Source organism: Bos javanicus, chromosome 2 (genome assembly GCF_032452875.1).
Source record: "Bos javanicus breed banteng chromosome 2, ARS-OSU_banteng_1.0, whole genome shotgun sequence".
Lineage (NCBI taxonomy): Eukaryota > Metazoa > Chordata > Mammalia > Artiodactyla > Bovidae > Bos > Bos javanicus.
The window spans coordinates 74714056-74731997 of record NC_083869.1 but is presented as its reverse complement, the minus strand read 5'-3'; positions in this window follow the sequence as shown (position 1 = coordinate 74731997).

Genomic DNA, 17942 nt, shown 5'->3' with positions numbered 1-17942 from the left:
ATCTTTCTGTGTCCTCTATCTATGTATATATTAAGAGAGATTTTGTTAGTGGAAAGACACTGACTGAAACCACCCACCCTGGCCAGGCACCATAGTAACCATTTACATGAGTCGTTTTATGACACGGAGGTCCTGGTAAGGAATATGGAACTAATAAGCCACCACCAACTGAAAGAGTTTGGGAAAGGTCAAAAGGAGACACCATGTGTCCATCCACCTCCCAGAATCCTTCACACTAGCATCTATCTTGGCTGAGTGATGCGTGTGCCACCAGGAAGGACTGTGAGTCAGAATGATTGGCCAAAGACAACCCAGAAACTAATCCCATCAACATAAAACCTGAGACCACAAGCCACATGGCAGAGCAGTTCTCCTGGGTTCCCTTACCCTGCTGCTCTCTGCCTGGGTGCCCTCTTCCAATAAAGTCTTTTGCTTTGTCAGCATGTGTCTCCTTGGACAATTCTCTTCCAAGTGTTAGACAAGAGCCCACTCTTGGGGCCCTGGAGGGGGTTCCCCCTTCCTACAACAATTTCATGTAAGGAACTGGCTCACTGATGGGGTGGCTGGCAAATCCAAAACATGCAGAGTAGATTGGTAAGCTGGAGACTGAGGGAAGGCTTGCAGCTTGAGTTCAAAGGCTATCTGCTGCAAGAATTCCCTCTTCTTCAGGGGAGGTTAGTCTCTTTTAAGACCTTCACTGATTGAATAAGGTCAATTCACATTATGAAGGACTTTACTTAAAGTCTACTGATTTAAATGTTCACCTCTCCAAAAGTATATCTCCACAGAAACATCTAAAATAGTATTTGACTAAATACCTGAGTACCATAACCCAGCCAATTTGGCACATAAAATTAACCATCTAACAGACATGAAAATAAATGAGTCATTTTAAGTAAATTTTCTCATTGAACATGGAAAAAATAATACTTATTAAGTCTTGTTTTGAGATTTAAATGAGATAATAAATGTAAGGTACAGTTCCAGGCTTAAGTTCACATTTAATAAACTGACAATTAGTCATATATTTACATAATTTTCATATGTATATTTCAAACTAATTTTATTCAAATGGTAAATAAAATTTTATGTCCCGCTTTTCTATGTACAGTTATAAGATTTTTAAATGTATTATTTATTATACATCAGTTATAATATATAATGTATTATTATACATTATATAGCTAATAACTATAATTTTATGAACATATTATATTCCATCTAGTGGAATATAACCAAAATTACTTATCTTCTCTTTTATATTTAATTTGTATCCAATTTTTCATTATAAACTATGTCATAAACTTTGAATAAGACCTGCCCTGCTTTTTATCTTTATTATTGTTCTTTATATAACATTTACATCCTCACGAAGAAACACATATTTTATTCTAATGTTTTTATTTTGAATGCAGATTTTCACTTTAAATATAAAGGCTAAATTCAAGGCGCACCTTGACTTCAACCCAATTTCATGTCTTTCCAATATAACAGGCAAGACATTAATTTCCTTCGAGACTGGTATGGATTTATGTATGCCTCCTCTACAAGAAAATGGTTAAGTGACCTTTTCCAATAATCTTTGCTTTGAGGAAAAAGAAAAGGTTTTACAGGTGCCTTGAGAACATTTCAGAATTACATCAAGAACTTCCTGGACTTCAAATATAACCTCTGAGTGCAGAGAAATATCTCTGGATATTATGACAAGGAGGTCCTGGTAAGGAATATGGAACTAATAAGCCACCACCAACTGAAAGAGTTTGGGAAAGGTCAAAAGGAGACATCCAGACATCTCTGGGCATCCAGCACATATTAGTGGTCAGAGAGGAGTTAATACATGAATGTGTGATGGATTATACAGTGAATATATCAGCAGGGTAGTTTGGTAAAGTGAATGGTAACTTGTTAAAAAGAAACTTGGTAAAAAGTCTCACTGATTTCATATTTGCCTTTGTCCTCTGTCTTACAGCTTGAAAGACCCACAGAAACCACTTAACCTATGTCTTACGGACCTTAGCGATCATCTCTTCCAAAGAGGAAGAGGATAAATTAAAATCCTTCAGGGATTGGTTTTAAAGTGTGCATGTCAGTTTCCACACTACCACCCCTGGTATTCTTGAGGCTTACAGAATGGAATCATGTAAGTTTAATATACTGAAAAAGAAAAAAAAAAAAAAGCGTTCTCAGGTGATTTTGATAACTGTGTGCCTAATTCTGCTTCCATACTCAATTGAGATCACAGATCCTGCCAAATGCCAAATTCTGACATTGTAAGTAAAAACAATTAGTTGCTGCTTTGTGATTTGAGTTAGGAACAAAACTGGAAGGGAAATGCAGGTCATTTCTTTTATTCTGATGCTCTTTTCACTCCACTGTTCATAATGAAATTGTATTCAATTCCTCATTTGAAATTGGAAATACATTTTCTTAGTTTCAGTATTATAATATTAAGAAGTACTAGTTTTTCCATCCCTGGAGGAAGGCATGTTAACCCACTCCAGTATTCTTTCCTGGAGAATCCCCATAGACAGAGGAGCCTGGGAGGTTACAGTCCATGAGGTCGCAAAGAGTTGGACATGACTGAGTGACTAAGCACAGCACAGCACAGTTTTTCCACATTTCTGAAGATAGACTAACATTCTGCAAAATTTGAAAGACGTTGGAAGAAAAGGGAAAGATCTGAAGGGAGTGTATTCTCAGATACTCAAATATACCACATACTATGGGAAAACAGCAGACTTTGGAAATAGTAATCTTGAAGATCAAACACAACATAACAACTTACCAGTTGTAGGAACTTGAGTAAACTGCTTAACCTTCCTCTTTGTTTCCTTACTGGGGATAACAAGACTTATATCACAATGTTGTTGAGAGAGTTAAATAATATACTTTATAAAAAGGATTTCTCACTAAGCAATAGTGAAAATGATAGTAGTTATAATTGTGTTGTAATCAATAATTTCTATATTCCCTCCTTCTTTTTAATATAGTAGTAGGATGGAGGAGGGTAGCATTTGTTCAGTCGGTCAGCAGAAGGCATAAAAATGTTTATTTTGAAGATGACAAGAAACTATCAGGCACTTCATATTTTATCAAAATATCAAAAGTATGCCCCATGCCTTAAATTGTTGGAGAAAACACTTCTATAGAGGTAGGGGAAATGAGAGATAGGAAGAGGATGAGGGAGAGAGAGAGAGTTTTCAGAGCTCAAGTTTATTTTGCTTGATTCCAGAATACTCTGGTGGACACATATTATATTGTGTGAACTTGGACAAGTAATTTATTCTTTTTTTTTACTTTTCTTCCCTAGTTGTAAAGTGGGGTAGTTAGTGGAACTCAGTACACAATGGTCCCTTTTTTTCTATGGTTATTTGACTCTTTAAGATTATGGTGACCCCAAGTAAGTGTTCTTGTCATAACTACAGTTGATCTGATTATTTTTACTTTAATGGAGTTTGTCTAATTGGCAATCAATAGATAATGTGCAGCAAAAACCATAGTAAGAAGGAGGAAGGCAAGTTGCTCACAGGTAACAGAGACCTCACCTAACCCTTCCCCAAAACTCAGGTCATAAGCACAGCTGTAGTACCCTGTGCTCTTCTGTATTTATGGAGTCAGAAAAATATGCCCATAAACAAGCATATAATGAAAGTCCAAGTGGATTTGGACTCATGTTTAATTCTTTATGAAACTGTACATTTCTACCATGTTATCACTGCTATAGGAAAGAAAGGATGGAAGGCTAACCGTTCCTCCTCCTCCACGTGCCCCATTCTGAAAAGCATGTCAACCCATGGAAACAGGAGAAGGGTCCTCCTTGTCTCCCTCAAACCAGTGACTAACCAAAGAAAATTCATCACAGATGTTTGTTTAGATCTCTGCTACACAATACAATAGCTACTAGCCACATGGAACTATTAATATTTAGATTGGATACTGATAGTAAATGAAAATGACTTGCAGCAAGGTATGCCCTAAGAGTCTTGGCACCTTGTACCGCTTCTGGTATAGCATCCCAGGCAGATGGTCATGTAGGACTTCTGATAGAAACTGTGTAGGCGGCAAATCAGGGGGGTGGGTACAAAGAGTTTGATCAAGGGGACCCAGAACACTACTGAACTGTCCCCAACAGAAAGGATATATTTATCTCCTAAAATTATTTGACCATGGCTCTCTTTGTATTTTTTTGTGTGTATATACATATACATTTATGTGTGTGTGTGTGCACATGTGTATGTGTGTGTATTTTTTGAGGCATAGGTGATTTACAGTGTTGTGTTAGTTTCAAGTGTACAGCAAATTGATTAAGTTATACACACACACACACACACACAACTGAAGCAGCTTAGCACACACACACACATATATTCTTGCTTGGAGAATCACCATGGACAGAAGAGTCTGGTGGACTACAGTCCATGGGGTTGCAAAGAGTCGGACACAACTGAGCAACTAAGCACAGCACATAGTCTTTTTCAGCTTCTTTTCCCTTGTCAGTTATTACAAGGTATTGAGTATAGTTCCCTGTGCAATATGTTAGGTCATTTTGGGCTATGTATTTCACATATAGTAGTGTGAATATATTGAGGAAGGGATAAATTAGGAGTTTGGAATTACCATTGCTCTTTTTTGTCTGTTTTTGTTTTTTTGTTTTTTTACCATTGCTCTTTTTGAAATAGGAATATCTTTTATTATTTATAGAACACATTTTTGGGGGAGATTTTCTCTACAGAACATACAACTTTGGGTCACTCAAGCTACTTATCTTCACTGAATTTAAATCTGGATTGCATTTACAGTAGACCTAAAAGAACTATTTAAAAGAGCTGTTAAATACCTCTTTGTGCAGAGAGAAGAAATTGAGAGAGATTCTCTTAACTTCTTGAGGGTAGAAAGGAAAACAACAGTTATAATCAGGGCACAAACCAACCAAGGCATTAAATTTTACCCTAGTAAACAACTTGTGTCACTATTTTATGTTATTTAAATTTAATTTACTCAAATGTTTCCTCATATCAGCTGATTTGCCTGTTGACAAATTTTATAACTGAAACAATATGAACTTATTCACTTTCAGTAAACCCAGGTACACAAAAACTTTTGTGCTTTAAATCAATGCCTCTAAAGACATCTAAAAGATACATCTATATTAATGAAACCAAATTTATGTTATTACTTTTAATATATAATACAACCTTTTTTTTCTCTTCACAAGCCTGATGAAATTCTGTAGATGAAGAATGTTAGACTCTCCAGAAAATGCTCTTTTTCTCTGTCATTTCAGTATTTATTTTGTCCAGGTTGATGCTTCCCTTTTGATTGGTGATGATTGACATGCAAAAAAAAAAAAAAAAACTGTTCATATCAAGGCCGGTCAAGTCAATGTTGGCTTTAAGCATCACTGTTTGAAGCGCCATTGGATGAAATTTCAAACAGTTAGGAAAAGGTGAATATAGTGACATGAGCAATTTACAATCTTAACTTAGGACATTTCAGTTCATTTCAGTTCATTTCAGTCACTCAGTCGTGTCCGACTCTTTGCGATCCCATGAATTGCAGCACGCCAGGCCTCCCTGTCCATCACCAACTCCTGGAGTTCACTCAGACGTCCATCGAGTCAGTGATGCCATCCAGCCATCTCATTCTCTGTCATCCCCTTCTCCTCCTGCCCCCAATCCCTCCCAGAATCAGGGTCTTTTCCAATGAGTCAACTCTTTGCATGAGGTGGCCAAAGCATTGGAGTTTCAGCTTTAGCATCAGTCCTTCCAAAGAACATTTACTAGAACACCAATATTTAGGAAACACAGTTTGTTTACTGTTACCATTTCCATTTTAAAAGGCTTGAGGGCTTGCTGTCACACCATGGACATATTTACCTTGTTATCCTGAAGCATTTTCTAACACAATATTCCAATATTCCACTGAAACAGCTGTGTCTCTACAAAGACTTACTGTATCAAAGATTAACTGTCAGTGTTGCATACAAGTTTGGCATTAGTTTCTTATTGCTACTGTAACAAAATGACTACAAATTTAGTGGCTTAAAATAACACAAATTCCTTCTCTTACAATTCCAGAGGCTGGAAATCTTAGCATCAAGATTTCAGCAGAATTACATTCCACTTTGCCAGTCTAGATAAAAATCCATTTTTCTTGCCTTTTCCAGCTTCTAGAGGTGGCCCACCTTCCTTAGTCTGTAGACCTGTCTCCATCTTCAAAACCATCAATATGGCATCCTCAAATCTCTCTGTCACTCTTTTATCTACTTCTGTCTCCATATATTTTCTCAGACTCCAAGTCTGCCTCCCTCTTACAAAGATCCTTGTGATTACATCTGTCTCACTCAAATAAAACAGGATTTTCTTTCCATCTCAAACTCATTAACTTAATCTTATCTGCAAAGTCTCTTTTGACATGTAAGATAATATATTCATAGATTCCTAATATTAGAATGTGAACATCTTTGAATGGATCATTAGGCAGCTTATTATACCTTGACTCCGAATCACAGAATCTGTTTCTTTGTTCATATTGGCCCTCCTGAGGGAATTCTTACTAGATTAGTAACTAATTAACACTTCCTTGATTGGGTCCATAAAGCAACATTCAATTAAAAGTCTTTTAAACTTGTTTCAGCCATGGAACCATATGTTTGTGAGACTTGCTTTAAAGAATGTTTTAAAAATATGTGGGACCTAGAGATTGTCTTACTGAATAGAGTAAGTCAGAGAAACAAAAATATCATATGCTATTGCTTACATGTGGAATCTAAAAAAAAATACAAATGAACTTATTTATAAACAAGAGACAGACTCACAGACTGAGAGAATAAACTTATGATTACCAGGGGGAAAGGTGGAGGGGAGGAGTTAGGGAGTTTGGGACAGACATGTACACACTGCTATATTGAAAATGGATAACCAATAGGATCTACTTGTATAGCACAGGGGACTCTGCTCAATTTATGTAATAACCTAAATGGGAAAAGAACTTGAAAAAGAATAGCTACATGTGTAACTGAATCACTTTGCTGTATGCTTGAAACTAGCACATTGTTAATCAATTATACTCCAATATAAAATAGTTAATTTTTTTTTTTTTTAAATATGATGACTTGAGAATTGAGACTTAACTGGATGATGTTAAGGAAGTCATGGCTAAGGGCAATACACTTTTAAAGGCTGACAAATTATTCTACATTTACTTTAGAACCTGGGTATGCATCAGTTTGAGCCATTTATTGGGATCTGAGCCATTTATTTTTTCATTGGGATCCTCAGCATAAGAGGAAAAAATAATTATGGCCTGTCCTTTGAAGTACAAAAAAGAGGCATGTTTTCATACATATAATACTTGTTTGAGCTTCTAGAAGACAACTTTCACAAGCCCCATAAGATAATGGGAGTTCTACAGAGTGATGGAGAGGGCAGACGATGAGAATTTCCCAGAACAGAGAATGGATTTCACAGCTTCGTCTAAGGCCATCCCTGAAGGACATTTGATGCCAGAGACCAAAGTAATTAATGGATAAGAGAAAGATGACCTGGAAGAAAGCAAGCTTTCTTCATACTCAGAAAGAAATATTTAGTCATTTCCAGTGTCTACAGCTTGTACTACAAAACAATAAATGAAATAGACAGAGAAGTCAACTACATGCCCCCACCTTGTCCTTTCACCACTTCCATAAGGGATGAAGGTATGGATAAACTTATACCCTAATAAGACTTCTCCAGGCATTGACTGTGTCAGCTAGTAGCTCAGAAGTTGGCATGAGACTACCGTGAAAAACATAGAAGACCGGGGTACTAGGAGAGTTTTACAACCAAAACATCATGTGATGTTGGGTGTCATAGTTCACGCCTTGAAGGACAAATGATACAATGGAAATAATATGAGAATTGATATTTGCTGGGTCAATTTTGATTCTAGAAGAGAGCAACACTTTTGAGAAAATAACTAAGGCTACCTCAGTGCCTCTTCCGAATAAAAAACAGAATTTACATGAGAAGTGAATGGAAAAATACATTAATGCATGCAAATCCCTGATAAGAAGGAAGTGTTGAACATTAGTTTTCACTAAACTGCTTGTGAGAAGCTTGTGAGAATTTTTAAGAATTTTATAGTCATTTTTTCCCTCCTGCTATCACCTCTTAATGAAGAGTGTGCCATTGAGGTGTGGGCATGTTAATAAGATAATACCTATAGAAGGTTTAACAGGAACTTAATGGAGAAGAGCTAAATCTTTAGTTAATCTGCTTTAATCATGGGCAATGTAGCTTATTTGTTCCATGGTCTCTCAGCTGTTGATGTAATTCCATAGGAGCTGCTCTGATTGCAACTCCATAATTTCCTCTTTTAAGTGAGGCAAGGTAACCAAGGGCACCTTGAAGATGAGTGTTATGAGGGAGCCCCTTGGTTCATGTTCCCAGGATCTCCCATCTTGCTCTAGGCTGTCAGCAATTACTTGCTTGCACACTGATTGACCTCAGTGTTCAAACATGACTTATATCCCCCTGCCTTAGTGAGAAGTTTATAGAGTGTGCACTCTCTTTTGAATTTTAGGTGCCTTTTGTGTGTTTCTCCAGTCACACCTGTTGTGGCTTATGACATCCATCCAGTGCTCTTTCAAGTATAATCATGCATAATAGCTGAGGCTAAATATAAAATGAACATATATTTAGTGGTTCTTTGAATGCACAGTTAAACTGCCCTTACTAAGGCACAATACTCAGGGTCAGATTCTATTTTATGATGGAGACAAGGGAACAATTTAAGGGAGGAAATAACCAAGGATTACTGTCTAAAGACAAAAAAACCATTGGATGCACCTGTGTTTGGAATAAGAGCCAGAGCCACCTTCTGTACCTATAACACTTTCTTGCCCAGATACTCAGGAACCCACAAAATAATTTCTCAGTAATGGGATTGCCAAAGACATTAATTACAAATGATTCCGTTGGATACACTCTGTCTCAGCCTCTCTTTCCACGTAGCCCTTTGCAAGTTTATTCAAAAGCCTACCATTTCTGCTGCTACTCCAATATGAACCACCATTATGTTCCCCATCGACTGTTGAGTAACTTTCATCTTGGCCTTTGTGGGTGCAACCTTCCACACTCGTAGACTGGTGGTCTCAACACTGATACAAAGGGAAACTGTTGCTTGCTCAGTCATGTACAACTCTCTGTGACCCCATGAAAGGGTAGCCTGCCAGGCTCCTCTGTCCATGGGATTTTCCAGGCAAGAATACTGGAGTGAGTAGCCATTTCCTTCTCCAGGGGATCTTCCTAACCCAAGGATAGAACCTGGGTCTCCTGCATTTCTGGTAGATTCTTTACCATCTGAGCCAGCAGAGAAGCCCACCCGCCCAAGATTTCAAGTTCAAATTGCCAACAATACTCCACTCAGTCCAGTTCCTCACCTTGGGGCAAAAGACTCTTCTTGATTCTTTGCTTCTTGTTCATTCCTCTTTTAATTCCTTGGTTCCCTATCAGCTCCTCAAGAACGCAGTGTCTGTCTCCCAGCAATCTGCTAATTTACTCTTTAACCTGCTTTACATTTTTCCTGGGTATCACCTGCTCATCAAGACCTTGCCCATCAATTCTATTTGGCATTAAACTGTTGCTCACAATATTTCTTTTCCAATGTTTTACATTATTAGTTTTATCAGAGTATTTAATATAATTTATTTTATTCCTATATATAATATATTTTTAATTTTTGAGTTTCTCTTTTCAAATGGAAGTCCATGAAGGCAAAGTTATTTGCTAGTTTTGTTGCTGTTCTATCCTGAGCATTGTGTCTGGGCCACAGTAGACATTCACTATGGGCTACCCTTGTGGCTCAGATGGTAAAGAATTGGCCTGCCAGTGCAGGAGCTATGGGTTCAATTCCTGAGAGGGGAAGATCCCCTAGAGTGGAAAATGGCAACTCACTCCAGTATTCTTGTCTGGAGAATTCCGTGGGCAGAGGAGCCTGGCAGGCTATAGTCCACGGGGTCACAAAGAGTCAGACATGACTGAGTGACTAACAACATTTCACAAACAATTGTTGCAAGAATTAATCTAGAGTTATTGCCAAATGTTAAAAAAATTTTATGCAAACATTTGTTCAAAAGATATATTAAACACAATCTGAAGCTATTATTATCAAATCAAACTTGGATCTGCTCACCTGGGCATACTAAAGCAAATCTACTGACACTGGTTTGTGGTAATGGAAAGTGAAGCCTGTATTACAGGATCCCAAGTAAAGACCCAAATTCCTGATGGCTTTCAGTGAAAGCCTTTAAAAGATAAAAGTGACACAGAAATTAATTCAATGTCATAAATCAATCATATTTCAATAAAATAAATTTTTAAAAATTTCAGGGGACATGGCATCATCTTACTGTTACAAATATAGGGGGGAAGGTATGTGATAAGCTCAAGGACATTCTTCTGATTGGTTGATTATGAGGTATTAGGAGTCAGTATCAGCAGCTTTCTGGTTATAAGCCAGCTAGGGTCTACATGCTTCTGGTCAGCATGCAGGCAACTTCTTCCACCTGGTGGGGGTTTCAGTATATGCAAAACAACTCAAAGGATATGACTATCATCTATAGTCCTTGAGGAGGAAAGATGAAACCCAGGTGGCTCAGTGGTAAAGAATCCACTTGCCAATGCAAGAGACAGGATTCACTTCCTGGATCAGGAAGATCTCTTGAAGAAGTAAAGGGCAACCCACTCCAGTATTCTGGCCTGGAAAATCCCATGAATGAGCAGCATGGAGAGTTACAATCATGGAGTTGAGAATAGTTAGACATGATGGAGCACGCATGCATAACTTGAAGAGGAATTAAAGGCCTTGGACTTTTGTATTTTGGCTAAGCTATTATTTTGTCTTGCTTGATTGTTTTCCTTTGCTTCTATATTTTCTCACCTCTTTGATTAAATTTGCTCTTTAGAACTTGGGGAAGGCTGAAGTTTTTCTATAAACAAGATTAAGGGATGAATTACATTCAATATCCTGTGATAAACCATATGGAAAAGATTATGAAAAATAATGCATATATATATAATATATATACATGTATGTATGCATGTATAACTGAATCATTTGTTGTACTGCAGAAATTAATACAATGTCATAAATCAATCATATTTCAATAAAATAAATTTTTAAAATTTCAGGGGACATGGCATCATCTTACTGTTACAAATATAGGTAGATTAAAAATCTGGCAAAATTGTGACCTTGTGGTTAAAATGTTTTCCTCATAATATTAGCAGATAGTACATGGCACTATATTCTAGGGTTTGTTCTAAGAACTTTATATACATTATGCAATTTATTGAATATCTTTACAACAACACAAAGATAGATTTACTATCATTTTCCTCATTATACATGTGTAGAAACTGAGCCACAGAGAGGTTAACATACTTATCCAATGTCACAAAGCTAACAAAATGGGAGAACTGGATTTTGTTTGTTCACCAGAACCCTCTGCAGGTCCCATAAGTCACAGGCCTCACAGGGTGATGCCTGAGAAACGCACAGAATCACTGGAGTTCCCAGTGGCCCCGTTTAACAACCACCAGCTGCAGTCTGGGATACAGACTCTGAGTGAGGCCCACAAGGACTGCATGATTTGGCCAGGTCAGTCCTCTCACACTTGTAACCCATGAATTTGGTAGATGTTATTTCTGTTTTGGGGAATGGCCATCTCATCCTCATCTGCCTGGAAAACTATTGGTGTTTTTCATGCACCTCATTATTATAAGGCTTTATTATGAAATGACAGAGTTCATTAGTCCCCCAATAAATTGTGCAATTGTGCACATTTGCTAATGCAGTTTTCACATTGATTTATTTTTATTTGTTTATGAATTTTAACTCTCCTAATAAACCATGAGCCCCTTGAGGGTAAAGACTGTGCTGCCTCTGCATCTCCAGAACCAAGTATCATGGCATATGACCCCAGAGACTCATATTAGATTCTCACTGATGTATAGAGAACTTGCCTGTCAAAAGTCATAAACTTAGAGAAGACAAAAAATAAAATTATAACCTGTTCTGCTATATTATAGGATATTCATAATCCCCTAAAATGATTCTGCTTCTATCTTTCACTTTACATACTCAACAAGCCATTAAAATCCATTATCTTTCCTCATCCCTATAATGTCTCTAAAGCAACTCCAGAAATATACCCAACATTCAAAATTCCCCTCAGCTGGAGTATTGAAACCACGACTCAGCCGCTTGGCTACAGGTACTCATGAGGATAGCTTTCTCTGCAGTTCCCTGCTCTCATTGGCTTAAGTCATAAAGAGGTTATTATTTATTATAACAAGAAGTTCAGAGGAAACAGAGTTGCAGGGCTTATTCATGGGTCAAGATGACCAAAGCAAATTCTAGATCTCCTGCATAGAAACACAGAATCCAGCAAAAAAGGAAAGGAGGCTTTTCTTTAATACATCTGTTTTTTTCTTAAGGAGATGAAAAATAAGAAACAAATCTGGACCTAGATAACCCGAGACTATATTCAAAAAGATGAAAGCACTAAGGAGAGGGGAATATTGCCATAGAAGAGACACTTATACTGGAGGAAGTGCAAGTATCATAAGGATCAGGCCGAGAAAGGGTTTTCTTTTATAGGAAAGGGTAAACTATTGGAGAAGGAAATGGCAATCCACTCCAGTGTTCTTGCCTGGAGAATCCCAGGGACAGGGGAGCCTGGTGGGCTGCTGTCTATGGGGTCGCACAGAGTCGGACACGACTGAAGTGACTTAGAAGCAAACAAATGGAAAAAGGTAAGGAATTGAGTGTGGTTGCCCAATTGGTCAGTGGGTTGAAGCAGCTGCTTAGCTAAACATGTGGCAGGCAAGGAAGGGGAATCTGGGGAGCCTGTATCTTACTTTGTTATGGGTAGACACGGGGACATTCTGAGTCATCTGTCATATGGGGAAGGGTGGATATTTTCAGGGAGTTGTGTCCCAGAATATGTGAGGGATTTCTCTAACCATCACAGTTTTTTAGGATCCCAAGGTGAGGTTAAGTTCAACACTGACAGAGAATCCTTTTAGCCAGAAGCTCAATATGCTGACTACCTCCCAAGACTCACTGGCTAGGACTGGGTGGCAGGCCAAGCTGTAGCTGCAAGGAATTCTGCAAAAGATCATGAAGCTTTTAATAGAACAGGGGTCCTGTTAGAGAGGAGGAACAGGGAAAGCAATACACCCTCCTACCTCTAGGGACTAATCAATGATAGGTAAGGTGTGGGTTGTTACTACACATATGCCTTGTTCACTGCACATCTATAGCACTCAACATAGAGCAACAAAATAAATATTTAATTCTGATTATGTACAGATAAGATGTATGCTAAAAATGACTAAAAACCTGAGATTAATTCATTTTTGTGATTCATACAAGGTAACCAATTGAATATTTTAATATTTCTCAGTTCAGTTCAGGTCAGTAACTCATTAATGTCTGCTTATTTGTGACCCCATGGACTGCAGCATACCAGGCCTCCTTGTCCATCACCAACTCCCAGACCTTGCTCAAACTCAGGTCCATTAAGTTGGTGATGCCATCCAACCATCTCATCCTGTCAGTCCTTTCTCCTTCTGCCTTCAATCTTTCCCAGCATCAGGGTCTTTTCCAATGATTCAGCTCTTCGTATCAGGTGGCCAAAGTATTGAAGCTTCAGCATCAGTCCTCCCAATGAATATTCAGGACTGATTTCCTTTAGGATTCACTGGTTGGATCTCCAAGGGACTCTCAAGAGTCTTCTACAACACTACAGTTCAAAAGCATCAATTCTTCAGTGCTCAGCCTTCTTTATGATTCAGCTCTCACATTCATATATGACTACTGGAAAACCATAACTTTGACAAGAGGGACCTTTATTGGCAAAGTAATGTCTCTGCTTTTTAATATGCTGTCTAGATTAGTCACAGAAAATCCCATGGACGGAGGAGCCTGATAGGCTGCCACCCACGGGGTTGCGAAGAGTCGGGCACGACTGAGCAACTTCCCTTTTACTTTCATGCATTGGAGAAGGAAATGGCAACCCACTCCAGTGTTCTTGCCTGGAGAATCCCAGGGACGGGAGCCTGGTGGGATGCCATCTATGATGTCACACAGAGTCAGACACGACTGAAGTGAGTTAGCAGCAGTTTCTTCCAAGGAGTAAGCATCTTTTAATTTCATGGGTGCAGTCACTATCTGCAGTGATCTTGAAGCCCAAAAAAATGAAGTCTGTCACAGTTTCCATTGTTTTCCCATCTATTTGCCATGAAGTGATGGGACCAGATGCCATGATCTTTATTTTATGAATGTTGAGTTTTAAGCCAACTTTTTCACTTTCCTCTTTCACTTTCATCAAAAGGCTCTTCAGGTCCTCTTCACTTTCTGCCATAAGGGTGGTGTCATCTGCATATTTGAGGTTATTGATATTTCTCCTGTAAATCTTGAATCCAGCTTGTGTTTCATCCAGTTCAGCAATTAGCATGATATACTCTGCATATAAGTTAAATAAGTAGGGTGACACTATACAGCCTTGACATATTCCTTTTCCAATTTGGAACCAACCTGTTGTTCCATGCCCGGTTCTAACTGTTGCTTCTTAATCTGCATACAGATTTCTCAGCAGGCAGGTAAAGTGGTCTGGTATTTTCCCCTCTCTTGAAGAATTTTCCACACTTTGTTATGATCCAGACAGTCAAAGGCTTGGGCATAGTCAATAAAGCAGAAGTAGATATTTTTCTGGAACTCTCTTGCTTTTTCTATGATCCAGTGGATGTTGGCAATTTGATTCCTGGTTCTTCTGCCTTCTGTAAATCCAGCTTGAACATCCGGAAATTCACAGTTCATGTACTTTTGAAGCCTTGCTTGGAGAATTTTGAGCATTACTTTTTACTAAATTCTTAATATTTACACTCTTTTCCAGGATCTGGAGGTGTTAGATAATGATTATATATGAAAAATGGATCTTCTTGCAGTTACGTACATCAGGTCAAGTTCAAATGACAAGAATTAAGAAAAAAATTAGTACCCCTAAAAGCCAACATGAATTTATATCAAATTGCTGTTGTTGCACTTGTTGCTGTTGCTTGAGTGAGTGAGGGTGAGTAGATCTTATCCTTCTAAGTATGTGCATATGAGACTCTTAAACAACAGTGAGCTGAAGAGATTAAAGTCTGGACCTGAGCTAACTCCAGGAGAAGTAGTGAGAAAAGGTGGGTGCCTCCATAAATAGGATACAACTGCCTGAGGAAAGAGGGCTCTCCATTCAAGTCTGTAGTACCATTAACTGCGGCAATGGGGGACCAATCCAGGTGCCCTCATCGAAAGAGAAGTGCAAAATTAACCAAATGAGGTTAAAGCCCAATGCCACTTATGTAACTAAACATGTATCTACTTTATACATTTCCCATGAGCATATACAAGCTAATCAGAATAGTTTGCTATGGGGAATAAATGGAAGAAAGGGGAATTGACCAAGCAGAGGGCTTGCATTGTACAAGTGTGCCATGTACTAGAAACACAATCACCATCTACTCCTGATCAAAACAATTCCTTTACTTTGGATGAAGACAAGTGATAAGTCAATGAAATTTCAAAGAGGAAGAAAATTAAAAGTGCAGGAGAAAATTACTCCCACATCTTAAAGAAGGCTCTTGGCAATGCAAATTCCTGTATAAATGATTGTCCTTATGCCCTGGTGTACATAGAATAAAGGACAAAGTGCTCATCTAGAGTTGGAAGGCTTTCTTTCAGTTGACCCCACGCTAACTTCTGGCCAAGCCTATCACTTTCTTTACCTGTTTTTCCTGTGTGTGGGCCATATAAAACTAATTATCAACTCTCATTCATTATTTGAATATCAATCACACATCAGGAAACAGACAGTCATCTTAGCCCACAAGGACCTGACATTCCAGTGATGGAAGATATAAAATAAATAGTAAAATTTATAAATAAGTGAAATGTATGATGCTCCAGAAGGTTCTATGTATGGCAGACAAAAAAGAAAATTCAGGAGTAGACCTTAGAGTAGGGGAACTGGACTGGCAAGGAACAGATGATGGAATTAAATAATGTCACCTCATTGAGAGGATGCAATTGGAATAAAAGTTTTAGAGGCAAGGGAATCACCAAGCAGGTTTTGATGGAAGAAATTTTCCAAGTTGAAGAAAGATCTTTGGGTAAGGTTGATGTGTAAATGATTTGTGTGAGGTACAAGACCAGTTGGCATGAGCAGAATGAGGCAAAGAGAAAAGATTGGAAGGACATCAGAGACACCAAACAGACCAAGAAGGAGCTCGTGGACTTAGTTTCTACTCTGAGTGAATGGAGAGCCAGAGGAGGGGGTGGTAGATGGAATACAGGGTATGACTTTGCTGTTTGTTTGTTTTTTTATTACATGTGATGAAAATGATTAGAGAGGGCAGAGAGTAATAATGATGCATCAGCCAACTGAATTCAAACTAAAGGGAAGGACCAAGTTCTGTTCTTTGATAAATTTTAATCCTTTGCAAAAATCTTTCCTGTTCAACATCAACTCATTTTTATGTAAATATTGGAATAAAGCTTATCTGTGAATACATTAAAAAAATGACTTTGGTTTTAATGGCTCAATTCATGTTAATCCCAAATTCCCAATCTATCCCTTCCCTTTCCCTTTCTCATGGTAACCAAGTTTACTCTCCAAGTCTGTGAGTCTTTTTCTGTTTTGTAATTAAGTTAATATGTACCATTTTTTTGATTACACATATAAGTGATATCATATGATATTTGTGTTTCTCTTTCTTCACTTAGTATGATCATGTTCAGGTCCATCCATGCTGCTGAAAGTGGCATTATTTCATTCTTTTTCATGACTATACAGCACAGGGAATTTTGCTTAATACTCTGTAATAATCTAAAAGGGAAAGACTTTGAAAAAGAGTAGATACATGTACATGTATAACTCAGTCACTTTGCTGTACACCTGAAACTAACACAACTGCTGCTGCTGCTGCTGCTGCTGAATCGCTCAGTCGTGTCCAACTCTATGCGACCCCATAGACGGCCTCCTACCAGGCTCCTCTGTCCCTGGGATTCTCCAGGCAAGAGTACTGGAGTGGGGTGCCATTGCCTTCTCTGAAAACTAACACATTTTCAATCAAATATATAGCCACCAGATGCAAAGAACTGACTCATTTGAAAAGACCCTGATGCTGGGAAAGATTGAAGGCAGGAGGAAAAGGGGATGACAGAGGATGGGATGGTTGGATGGCATCACTGACTCAATGGACATGAGTTTGAGTAAACTCCAGGAGTTGGCAATGGACAGAGAGGCCTGGTGTGCTGCAGTCCATGGGTTCACAAAGAGTTGGACATGACTGAGTGACTGAACTGAAATAAAAATTTTAAAACACGAAAAGTCTCCATCCAGCTTTCCTGTTAAGAATAGACTGTAGAAGAGGCAAGGTTAGAATCAGATTTTTTAAAAGACTACTGCAGTAATCAAAGTCAATGATGTCTGGGGTGGTTTGGTCTGAAAGTATTTTGAGGTAGAGCGAATTGGATCCCTGTTAAGCTGGACATGGGCTGTCAGAAGAAGAAAAAGCATGACTCTAAGGTATTTAGCTTGAGAATAAGAGCATGTATTTGCTGAGTTAGGAGAGGCTGCAGAAGGAATAGTTTGGATACACTGAGATTTTGACAATCATAAGGCATCCTTGTAAGGAGTCCTTTGTCCTCAGGGCTCATATTCTCTTTATCTACCCAATTCCCTATCTTCCATCATTTTTTTCTTTTCTCCAATCATTTATCCATCAAAGCCCAGCTCAAAAATTATTTCTTCTAGAAGCCACTCTTTATACTTACCACTTATATAGGGAAAAAAGTTAAAACTTGTTTATTTAAACCAGAATCAATTACATTAATTTGTCCATTCATTCTTA